Source organism: Monodelphis domestica, chromosome 3, assembly GCF_027887165.1.
Source record: "Monodelphis domestica isolate mMonDom1 chromosome 3, mMonDom1.pri, whole genome shotgun sequence".
In the NCBI taxonomy this organism is placed as follows: domain Eukaryota; kingdom Metazoa; phylum Chordata; class Mammalia; order Didelphimorphia; family Didelphidae; genus Monodelphis; species Monodelphis domestica.
Window position 1 is genome coordinate 104,548,206 of NC_077229.1, and position 13,122 is coordinate 104,561,327.

Consider the following 13,122-nt stretch of genomic DNA (forward strand, 5'->3'; position numbering starts at 1 on the left):
GTACAGATAAAGTTGTAGAAAGATTCAGTGAATTTATCCAACATCATGAGATTTTTTAGGGCAAGGATATTTGGAGGTCTAGAATTTGTTGGAATCAGATGAGAAAAGCATATTGTTAACCTGGGTTACCTACTAAAACATGGAAGTATCTTTGTGCTGCAGGGTGGGCCAGTCTCCCACAGGGGATAGGGTTTTGGAGGTGGGACAGTGTTGGCAGAATGATGAATGGGACACAGCTTTTGTATTCAACCCTCAGCACAGGTTTCACAGGAAAAATTGCTCTGCCTTGGCTGGGTCTTGGCTTTATTTTATACCCTCATGGTATCACACATCTACTTGGCACAGTTTCATTCTCAACATGCATGTTTCCATAGATCCTAACAACAGATGCGGAGCCTAAGGAGTTAGTCAACAAAGCATTGTTGCGAAGTGCAGGGTCAGAGGGTAGAATCAACATGACCCAGATTTAGGTTGGGGAATTCTGAGCACAGATTTGCCAGAAATTTTTTGCCTAGAAAAGATGGTCCTATCTAAGTGGGTACATAAAAATCCTTAGGTTTAATTCTATAATTATGATCTTTTGGTGATATCCTCAGGGGATTAAAATGGGACATGAGTATTACTCCTGCAAGCACTTTGCTCTCATCTATTTTTCCTGGGGCTAAGTAAGAATAATAATCATAGCAATTCCAATAATAAGAGGATGTTAATAAGGAAAGTCCATTAGGGGGGTTCCAGTGGGTGTTTCCATCCTTCCTAGGAGCCACTTTGTAACCTCCTAATTTTCACGAGTAACCATGTCAAAACATCATGGCTTGATGACTTCCAACATCTTTGAAAATGGTCTTTAAGATAAGACTGAGGGTTTGAAAATATGTTTGAACAGAGTCAGTTTTAGGTCTGGGCCCAAAGAGTGGGAATACAAATAACCCTGGTTGCTGGAATATCAAGTCTAGGGTCTTTGTCATTTAAGGTATGTGGCTACCAATATGCGAGGTAGGAATTAAACTGTACCCAGTATCAGGGAAGACTATAAGATTGGCATGAATAGTAGAAAACTAAGAGAAAAAGAAAGTCATGAAAAATTGAGTTTGGCTGTCAAAGTAATATTTATTTTAGTAATTGACATGAATTATTTGTCATGTGTGCCTAGTTTCCAAGCATTACAGTAACAATTATGCATAATATTAAACCTTTCAGATTAACATTGATATTGGGTTGTATTTGAGAATATAGCTGTTAATGTTGAGAATAGGTGAATTGTTGGTTGCTTGTGAAATCTGTTGCAATTTAAAACCATTAGAGGAAACAAAAAACAGTTCACACTTAAAGCCTCACTTTAAGGTTTACAAAGTGCTTTCCTCACAACAACATTGTGGCATTGTTGATGAACTTCATGAGGTTTTTCTATGTGATAAATTCCTTGTAAAAAGATCATCAAATCCTACTTGCCATGAGCCATCTGTGAAGGTGTAGAGTGAGTTTTGTGATAAGAAGCTTTGATTAATCATTTGCCTATGGTCACATAGTTAGGTAAGCTGGAATTTGAATTTTGAAACTTCTGAGTCTAGGTCTAGTGTTTTTAAAGAACAATTTTCAAAAAATTTTATTTTCAAACAAATATTTGCACTCTATACCTCCCCTTCTCCCATCTTCAACCAAGCAAAACAAAATCCCTATAACAAATATGTAGAGCCAAGCAAAATAAATTTCTGTGTTAACCATGTCCAGAAAGAAAAGGAAATATATTTCTATTTTTACTTTTAAACTGTCAGTTCTATCTGGAGATGAATAGCAGGTTTTATCATGAGTCATTTCGGATTGATTGATCATTGTATTGATCAGAGTTCCCAAGTCTTTGAAAGATTTTTTTAAAACAATATTTACTGTATAAATTGTTCTAGCTCTGCTCATCTCAATATACAGCAATTCATTCAGGTCTCCCCAGGTTTCTCTGCAATTAATTTTTGTTATTTCTAACAGCAGAGTAGTATTCCATCATATAGGCTATACCTTGTTCAGCTATTTCTTTGTCACTTCATAAAGAACTATTATAAATACTTTTGCACATAAAGGTCCTTTCCTTCTTTTGATTTTTTGGGGGGTTATAGGACCATTAGTCAAAGAGTTTGCCCAGTTTTAGCAGTTTTTGGGATTTCCAAATTACTTTTCAAAATGGCTGGCTCAGAATTCTACCAGCAGTGCATTAATGTGCTTATTTTCCTGTTGACCCTTCAGCATTTGTCATTTTCCTTTTTTTTTTGTCAGCCTTGTAAATCTGAGAGGTTTGGTGTGGGCCTCAGAGTTATTTTAATATACATTTCACTAGTAGACATTTAAGACATTTTTTTTTCATGTAGCTAGATACCTTAAATGTCTTCATCTGAAAACTTCTTGTTTGTATCCTTTGAACATTTATCAGTTTTTGAAGAATGTTTCTTATTCTAAGGAGCATTCTTGGAATGGTACACTAGAATAAAGATCTTAACTTTGTTCTATTTTCTCAGTTATATCCTGGACTCCTATTGGGAGAGGAACAGTCCCTAGGATCATGTTTCACTGCCTCACTTTGCTTCAGTGTTAATTAATAGTGGTTGCCCATAGGTAGCAGGAAGGGAGTTTAAGGGGTCTTCACTCCTCAGTGGGAGTTCCACTGAAAGATGTGCATGTATATGGCCTGACAACTCTCACTGTCCTGCTCATATTCATTTTCACACACTCTTGTTTGATGTGGGCAAAGATATACAGAAGAGCAGTAGGTCTAACTGGCAAATTTGGGACAACAATTTTTACTGTGAGTAGCTAATTAATAACTATAGCATCACCATTGTCAGAAATTAGTTGTTCTTGAATAGTTTTCAAGCCTAATTTGGGGGTCGTGATACAATACAAATGCCAAGAAAGCTAAAAGACCTGTGCGGTACCTAAAGAATGGCAAGTAGTTTTTTCTCCTATGGGAATAGTAGGTATGTCTTCTCTACTCTTTGGGAATAATATTAACCAGCTCATCATGCTTTAAGATTTCAAAGTACTTTCCTCTCAGTAGATCTCATCCTTTCACTTATCTGGCCTTGATATTGTCAAGCCCCAGAGAGGTAGATAATATATTATTCCCTTTTAGAAATGAAGATGACCAGGGGATTATAAAGGATGATGAAACCATTAACTGAAATAGGGAAATCTGGTAGGAGACCAGGAGGAGCTTTTAGAAGGAGGATAATCAGAGCAAATGAATCATGTTTTAGATGTATTGAGTTTGAGATGGTGGAAGGAGTAACTAAGGCCAATTAAGTGGCATAATGAGTAGAGCACTGGGCTTGGAATCAGAAAGACCCATCTTTATGAGTTCAAATCTAGCTTCAGAAAATTATTAGAGATATGATCAAGAGCAAATCACTTCATGTTGTTTGCTTTAGTTCCTCATCTATAAAATGAGTCCAGATTATAATCACAGAAGTGGAAAAGGGCCACCCAAGACGAGTGCCATTATTTTTCTTTGTTTTATGAATTGCCATCATCCAGTGGCCAGCCTGGTGTTGATGACTTCTCCATGTTAACTATTCAGCCTCTTCAGTTTGGTTTACCAAGTCCTCCAAAACAACATTTGAAAACCCAAGTTTACTTCTATTCAACATTGAAACATCAGAATAGGATTTTTCTGTGAGTTAGGACTAATGTGGCAATCCAGAAAAGCCAATGCACTCTTGGGCTGCCTTAAAAGATACATAACATGTAGAATATGGAGATGCTGATGCCACTGTTCCACTTTCTTATGATGTTCTAGGTGCCATGGTTTAAGAAAATATTGATATGCTTAAAAATGTCCAGAGGAGGGCAAGCTGTATGATGTACTACCTCAAGTTTATGTCTTATTAGGAGAACCAGGGGTGGACTATGTACCAAAAACTCAGAGAAGATAGACCATCCAGGAAGAGAGGTTGATTAACAAAGTTAATTGAAATACATAGGTCGAGAAGAATGAGAATCAAAAGCTTCAAAGTATTTTTTTCTTTAAGTATGTTGTCCTTTTTTTCTCTTTAAAATGTAGAAAGATGTTTATTTTTTGCAATCTTTTTTAAAAATTTTGAGTTCTAAATTCTCTTCCTCCAGCCCCTTCCTCCTTTATTGAGAAGGTAAAGAATACTGTACCAATTATACATGAGAAATCAAAACATTTCCATATTAGCCACATAGCAAAAAATAGCCAGAGATAAAGAGAAAATTAGACTTCATTTTATACTCAAAATTCATTAATTCTCTTTCTCTCTCTGGATGTCTATGGCATTTTTCATCATGAGTTCCTCTGAATCGTCTTAGATCATTGTATTGATTAGAGTAGCTAAATTTTTCTCCATTGATCAGCACTATAATATTGCTTTTACTGTTTACAATGATCTGTTTCTACTCTGCATCAGTTCATATGTCTTACAAGGTTTTACTGAACCCCACCCCCAAATCATTTCTTATATCACAATAGTATTCAATCATAGTTATGTACCACAACTTATTCAGCCATTCAATCTATAGGTATCCCCTTAATTCCCCATTTTTTTGCCACCACAAAAAGTTGCTGCAAACATTTTTGTGCATATAAACCTTTTTCCTTTGGTCTCTGGGATATAGATTTAGTGTTGTTATTGCTAGGTCAAAAAGTATGCACAGTTTTATAACTCTTTGGGCATAGTTCCAAATTGTTCTCAAAATTTATAACTCCACCAACAATTCATTAATGTTTTCCCACATCCCCTCCAGCATTTGTCATTTCTGATAGGTGTGAGAAAGGGCCTTAGAATTGTTTTAATTTGTGTTTATCTAGTCAATATTTATTTAGAGCATTTTTTCATATAACTATAGATAGCTTTGATTTTCCCTTCTGAAAATGACCTGTTGATATCTTTTGACCATTTATTAATTGGAGAATGGCTCTTATTTTTACAAATTTGACTCTGTTCCCATCACTTTTGTGAAATAAGAATTTTATCAAATACTTGCTGTAAAATTTTTTAATGGTATTTTATTATCTATAGTGCCATTTAGCCAAATATTATTTCCTTGTTTCTCTCCATAATTAGGTCTACTTTTGCATTTTCTTTTAGAGCATGATTACTATCCCATAATTTTTACTTCCTTTGAAGTCTTCTGCTCTAGCCCCTTATTTTAACTGAGTATTGTCTTTCTGTGTTAATTTTACAGTACTATGTTCTTTCCCTCTTTTGCTTTTTGGCTCAGTGCTCTGCAGTCTGCCACATCCCTCACCAAAACAAAACAAAACAAAACAAAAAAAAACCTAAATAAAATCTTCCAAATGAAAGTAGAAGACTACCACCTCCACCACCAGGTTGGGGGATTGGCTTGAGATCTCTGCACACCTGGAAAGGAGACCTTTGTCTTGCTCTTGCCACCCACCCATGTTTGTCATCTATTTGTTCATGCTCAGATACTGTGTGTCTGTTCCTGGTCTTCTGGTGTTGTTGTCTGTCCTCTTCTGTTTGAGGCTATTACAGCTCCTCTGTTTTGTTGTTCCACTACCCCCCACCCACCCCCACCCATGTGTTTCTTCCTCTCACTTTGGGCTAGTTCCCCACATGGCTGGCTGTAGTCCCTGTGCTCTTCCTTCCACTCTAATTTTTCTGTCTCTGGACCTCAGCATTTTTTTCCCATTTGAGGCTTTGCTAATAGCTATTTTCACATTGTTGTCTTCTGAGTTTGTCTTGGAATCTCTGTCACTAGAGTTTTCTGGTCAATTTTGTTGTTTGCTCCTTTTTCCAACCTATTTTTTGACTTTGTCCTTTCTGTTAAAGTTGAGTTCAGCTCATCTGGAAGTGAGGAAGCACTACCTCAAGATTCAGGTTTTTTAAAAAATCCTTACTCTCTGAAGCCAGAAAAGTGGTAAGGGCTGAGCATTTGGAGTTAAGCGATTTGTCCAAGGTCACACAGCTAGGAAGTATCTGAAGTGTTAGGAGGGTGGTTTAGGGATGGGACCAGATGGATAGGTTTGGGCCAGTATCAGAAGATAACAGGTTTGGGAAGGCCAACAGAGCCCAGTGCAGGCAGAGCCTGACTCTAAGATGACACACACACACAGACCACTCAAATAAAATGAGAAGTAGGTTCAATGAAAGAAATAAGATAGAAGGGCATGGGATAACCTAAAACTAATTTGTCTAATGAACATCCCAGGATCTAATATCTGTTCTCAGAGATTTCTTCAGAGTGATTTTTCCTACTCTAATCCTCTGTAACTGCCTAAATCCCCAGTCCCTGATCTTGGCTAAACTAAACTAACCCCCCCAAAACTGGTTTTAAGGAAAGGGTCTGTGTAACCCTGATAGGGCCCAGGGAAGGTCCTAGATCCAAAAGGACCCAGGCCTGGTCTTACAATCAGATGCCAGATGGTTCAGGATCACCAGGAACTGCCATAGATAAACCCAATCAGCAAAGCAAGTAGGGCAGTCAGAAAGCATAACAGGATAGGGAATTCAAGATAGTATCAGCCACTAAGGAAAAGCAGCCTCTCTCTCTAGGTCAAAACCAGAGAAAGACCCCTAAACCTCAGTTAACTGTGTCTCCCTTATTTTCCCATCTAGAATTCTCTCCCTGTTAGTCTCATGCCTCTGCAACTTGCTATAACCCTCTCATAACAGAGGCCATATTTGAACCAAGGACTTTTTATCTCTAGGCCTGGCTCTCTACTCACTGAGTCACCTAGTGGTCTTGCTTTAGACTTTTTGTTATGCATTCTCTGAGCTAGTCTGGGGATCTGAAAGTTTGTAGTGTTTCCAAAGTGGTATTTTCCAGGGAGAGATATAGTCACTGCTCTCCTAGTTGGGCCCTTGCTCCTTTTCAGCTACAGGAACTAGTGCTCCTCTTGGCCGTGGGAGTGTGACCATGCAGGACCTGCTCTCCTGCTGCAGCAAGTACTGGCACTCATCTCTGCCTTGTAACTTCAATCAGGGCCTCTTCTCCATCATGACTGAGCACAGGTGCTCCTCTCTATCCTAAAACCACCACCTAGAATTGCCTATGGACAATAGAGTTGCCAAAGAGTGCCACACCCCACACTAAGTGTCAGCAAAGGGTTTCTTGTAATCTTTCTTACCAGTTGTCTACACCTCCTTACTGCCTCTGTTCTGAGACTTCTGAAGCTTTTGCTGTGGCTACCTCCAAGGCTCACCTACCATTCTGTATCCCACTTCAGTGTTGTGGACCTCTCCTACCAACATCCTAAATTGTCCTAGGCTGGAGAAAATGTCTCATCCTACTTTTTGTTGACTCCACTGCTCCAGAATTAAATTTGAGGCATTATTTTTAAGTTCTTTGGAGAGGAGTGTGCCTCTATTCCACCATCTTGGCTCTGACCTGTACTGTGTTGTTCCTATATAATTTTTTTCAGTTTTGCTCATTTTACTCAATTCATATATTCTAAGCTTCTCCAAAATCTCATAAGCAGTAACTTACTACAACAATACTCCATTCCATTCACATAATTTATTCACCCCTTCCATAGTTATCTAAGAAGTAATCTAAGATGGACCCTTAGATTTTAGTTCTTTCCCCCTTTTCCACCTTTAATATTTACTAAAGGTCTGTAAGTTTTGCTTGTTACTATCCCCTCCAAGATTATCTTCCCTTCTAACCTATCCTCTCCCTATGCCTATTTTTCTATTTGAATTAGATGTATTTCTGCATCAAATAATTTGAGTTTAATGTTCCTCTATCCATTATGGAGGAAAATGAATTTTGTTCACCTGATGCCCACTCCTCCCACTTTCCATGTTAAGGTATATATCTTAAAATATAAATTATATAAAATAGATACTTACATATATTTTGAACCCTTCTTAGGATCAATACTGTGTATTGGCTCCAAGGCAGAAGAGTGAGCAGAAAGGGCTAGGCAATGGGAGTTAAGTATCTGAGGATAGATATGAACCCAGGACCTCCCATCTCCAGGCCTGACACTCTATCCACTGAGTGACCTACATGCTTCCATTTATATATTATTTTTCCAAGCTTGAATTATGAGAAATAGAAAATTCCATCCCAAGAGGGACTTTTTTACATTTCAGTAATTTAAGATTCACTATTGCAAATATGGGGAGGCTGATATAACAGTGGTTAGGAAAAACTTCACCAATGAAAGCAAATTTTCTCTGGTGATTATTCCTCTTGCATTACCCATCTTGATGCCTACAATAGTACCTGATGTGAGGCACATGACATCTCTTCATTTCAATTCATCCATTATTTGGCTGTCAATTTTTTTATAGGGGGAGGGCAATCCTTTTCCCCTAACACTTTTGTTTTTAAAAGACACATAGCACATGGTGGCCCTATGGTTAGAGCACCAGGCCTAAAGATAGAAAGACCTGATTTCAAATTTGACCGAAGACATTTGCTAGCTGTGTAATCCTGGACAAGTCACTTAACTTTTATTTGCCTTAATTCACTAGAGAAAGAAAGGGTAAACTACTCCATATCTTTGCCAAGAAAACCCCATGGACAGCATTGATGTGCCATGGTTCACAGGGTCATGAAGAGTTGGCATGACTAAATGACTGAATAAAGTATTTTGTTTCTTCAAATTGAGAAGTACAATTTGAAAGCCTTGAGAAACAAAACTGCCCCCCTCATCATTCTTCCAGTAAGTAAAATACAACTAAGGAGCAACACATAAAAGGTAAGTCCTAAGCCAAAGACATCATAGGCTGTGGAGTATCAATCATTTATGAAAAATATAAGCCAATATTAATTTCAGGTGAACCACCATCTCTTGCCTGAGACAGGATCTGGCCATCTAAGGTATGGCAGTCAGAAATTCCAGAAGTAGCATTTTCTTATCTTCTTTAATGTCATGTTCCCTAGTGGGTCATTTTTTTCATATTTCAAAAAAAATAACTAAATTTCACATTCATAGTCTGATAATTTGTTTTTATGTGGGCCACCTCCATTGGATAGGAACTGAACATTGTTTAAGAAAAGGTAAGAACCTGACCACTCTGGTAGTTGGTTCCTCTGTCACTCCCAACTGAGCCCTGGTTTCAAGAGAGCAAAACCTTATACAAAAGGCATCATTCATAAGTATGATCAATTGCCATAGTGCTTGGAGTAAATTAAAAAAATGAAAATCAGGTTATGCCCACTATTGTAAATTAAGAAAAAGTTTTATATATTTAAAAAATGACTGCAAATCACTTCCAAATTTTCAAGAGGGAAAGATGACAGAATGAAGGGAGCAAGTCTTGTGAGTAAAAAATTCTAAAAGTTCACTTTTCAGTTAGGAAAGTTATGGATAGCTTAACATAAGGCAGGAATATCCATACTGGAATCTGTCTCTGATACCTATAGTGGCACAAAGCCTTTAAGTCTCAGCCATTCTCATTCATCTTCATTGATCTCCATTGAAGGAATGGTATCATTTATTTTATGTTCCACAAACTACTTAGCATCTTTTGGAATATTATACAGGAAGCTCACCTCTTGACTGAAAATACTGGAACTCAAGAGGTCTGTGAAGATTGGATATTGCTATCTACTGATTGTAACAATGAAGATACTTAGTCTAACAAAATCAGGAATGGATTGTGAACTTTAAATCACTCCACCCTACTTAGTCTAACAAAATCAGGAATGTCTACTCCCAAACTTAAGGATTAAGTATTTAGGAGGATGGCCTTTGATAGACATGAGCTAGGAATGACAAGTCAGAAACAGCTGACAGATCCCTGGGCTGTCCTAAGTCAAGCTTAAGCTACCATTGGTACAGATGAGATGCAGAAAAGTGATGTAAAATTGTCAATATATTTTGCGTCACTTCTTCTCTTCGGTCTCTTTCCCCAGAGAGGTGGCTCTGGCTGGCAGCGTGCTAAGCGTTCCAGCATATTGGTGTGGCGGAAGCTATTATCCAGCTCGATGGTGAGTTTTCCCTTGATACTATACTGGGAGGGGTAGCTAGTTCAGGTTCAGGCATCTTAGTTGAGCCCTCTTGGAGATTTAGGCTGATTCCTTTCTCCTTTACCTTCCAACATTATCCTCTTAAAAGCCTCTAATCTTCCACCTGGCACAGGCCAGGCAGGAGAAATCCTACACCCTTTCCCTCTTCCTTCTCCTTAATTTCTTTCCTCTATATTAATTAAAATCACCATAAGTTTCCAGCTGACTTGGGTATTTTATTTGGGATATCCCCTGGCGACCAATAAATAATTTAGATTTGGGTCACAACCCTAAAATTATCCTTACAGTTTGTTGTACTAGGGTAGTACTACTAGTTTTCATCTAAAAATAATCTACAGCCCTCTTATTCTGCAATGACTGAATACTCAAACTGGAGACTGAGATCACAGACTGAAGTAAGACTGATGGTGGCCTTATCTCCTCAACTACTATTCTATTTTCAAAAATATCAGATAGATTAAGGGAGGAAAAGGATCTTAGAAGGTGAGGGTTTCTGTAGTATTTAGGCTATACATGATTGTTTATACTCCGGAGAGCTAAGGCCCTTTTCCAATTACCTCCAATAACCAGCATTGTACACATTACATGGATACTTAATAATTTCCAAGTTTAATTTTTGATAGTGCCAAAATAATTTTTGTCAACAGTTGCCACCTGAAGCTGGGTTGCAAAAAGGTCTTTTATCTTACAGGTAATACATCATTAGCATATATTGCAAGATTTTTAAAGTTCTGTTATTGTAAAGGAAATCAGGGCAGGAAAACTATTTCTCAGTTGGTTGCTATTTGTATCTATTTTGCTTTTTTATTTTCCACTGCTGCTGGTCATACTTCATAAACATTTCATTTTGATCTCTAGGATAAAGCCAACCAAAGCTAACCAGACCTTCCATGTTGTTGAAAAACTCCAAAAGATACTCCAGCTGTGACTCAGTGATACACACTTTCAGTATATATTTCAGACAATCTCTATAGCAGCATTGCTGGCTAATGTAGCTAGCAAATATATGCTTCATTTTGCTAGCTCCACATTAAAGGTATCTGACTACAAAAGACTTCATAGAATTAATCTACCTAATTCATGTGAAACTCTACCTGTCTCATGAATCTTTTCCCTATTTTGATTTGCATATCTAGGTCATATTTAATATCCAGATGAGTTTCTTCTTATGTCTTTTAATTGAGCAGTCAACTTGCTCCTTCTGTTTAGAGAACCTCCAGAGACTTCTCACATTGATTCTTAGGCCCCACTAGAGCTCTTCTACTCCCTTAGGCTGAGGCTCTTAAAGAGGGTTGTTGCTTTTGTATCCAAAATTGTGTATCATCTTCATTTTGACCTCAAATTTTTTGAGTGTTATTCTTTTCAGTGGAGTTACACATGGATCACCTTTTCTGAAGACTACTAAACCCAGCAAAGATCACTTCTAACAATTCCATTTGGGCTTCAAGGAGAGAGAATCACTGAGATCTCACCAACATGATTTCCAGGTTAATAATCCTCAAACTCCATATTTTAAATTTTTGTTCCAGATAATTTTTACAGGAGATCTGTAGACCGTCCAGAAAGGCTTCAGCTATAAGATCTATCTTCCCCAAACCCAGGTCCAACCATACCATCCTCATATTCAAGAAATTCCAATGGCTCTCTTATCTCCTCTATTAAATATAAAATCTGTTTGGCCTCATAACCTGATCCCTTTTCTACCTTTCCAGTCTTAGACTTTACTCCCCTCCACCTGCTTTTCAATCCAGTCACCTTGACCTCTTAGTTCTCTAACATGACACTTCATTCATATTCTGAGTGTTTTTACTGGTTATTCCCTGTGTTTGGAATGCTTCTTCATTTTTATCTGTGCCTCCTGGCTTAACCTGACTTTTCTTCAAATCTCTGCTTAAATTCTTCACCTTTTGCTAGAAGACTTCCCTCATTCTTCTTAATCCTGGTATTTTCTTTTTGAGATCATATCCAATTTATTTTATTTTACAGTTGTTTATATATTGCCTCTCCAATTAGATTGTGAGCTACTTGAGAGTAGGGATTTTTTTCCCTTTATGTGCTCTGTACAGTTCATAAATGCTGTTGATTGAGTGGTCCTTTCACATGGGAGCTCTGGTGGTGTGAGGTCCTAAGAAGAAGGGCCAGGATAGAGTTCTGAGGGTTTGCTCCACAGAGGTAATCCTGAGGAGTCAAGAAAGAAGACTGAGAAGAGATAGTCAGGAAAGAAAAAGCTCTGAGATTCTATGGAAGGATTGGACTAGATGAAGTTCCTAAAGCTCTGATGTTTACTGTTAAGTGCATGAAGAGAGCCATTGTTCTAGTTGTCCCTGGAGCTTTCTTTACCAAATGGCAGAGGAAGGCATCAGAAATCAGTAAGAAACCTGGCTCAGTCTTTGTCTCCTATACTGGGAGTACAGGACCTCTCTGGACCTCATTTTCTCTTCTGTAAAATAAAAGGCTTGAATTGTCATAGAATTAAAACACCTCAGATTTAAAAGGGACTTAAGAGTTCTTAGATTCTCTCCAGATCATGGTATATGGTTCCTGACAGGAGAATGGGAAGGAGAAGGCAAAAGTAGACCTTTCCTACTTTGTTAGTTAATTGGAAGGTACAAGGCTTCTTGTCCCATTGATCTCATATGAAACTAAATGTGCTTTGTTTAAGATAAATAAAGGGTGAGGTTTATTGCCACTTGTTTACATGGCAGATTTTACATTGCTTAAAGTCAGTTCTGTTCACCTTGATGGAGGGGCAGAGGTATTGTGACCAAGTGTGACAAAGAATCACACATTCATTTATATTTGAATTCAGAACAAAATTTCTTCTTACATTTAAACATGAGTGGGTCATATGCTTATGAAGTTTACTTCAGCTGAAGCCATTTGGAGAAGGTTAGCTCTAGATTCAACTCTGCCCCATTACAAGTGTTTTATCTCTCTTGGGTTTCTCAAAGATATATTTTTTTATTTTTAATAAGTAGAGGAACATTAAAAAAAAAAACTTTTCAAGCTTAGTAGATCCTGTGTAGAATAAGAACTTCCAGGATGAAAGAACAACTGGTAGCCTGAAAAATGGATTTGTAACGGATGGGTCCCCTAAGAACATTCTAGAATTTATTATGTATGGCTTGGTATAATTGTCAATGACTGTCAATCTCTGTCACTATCTGG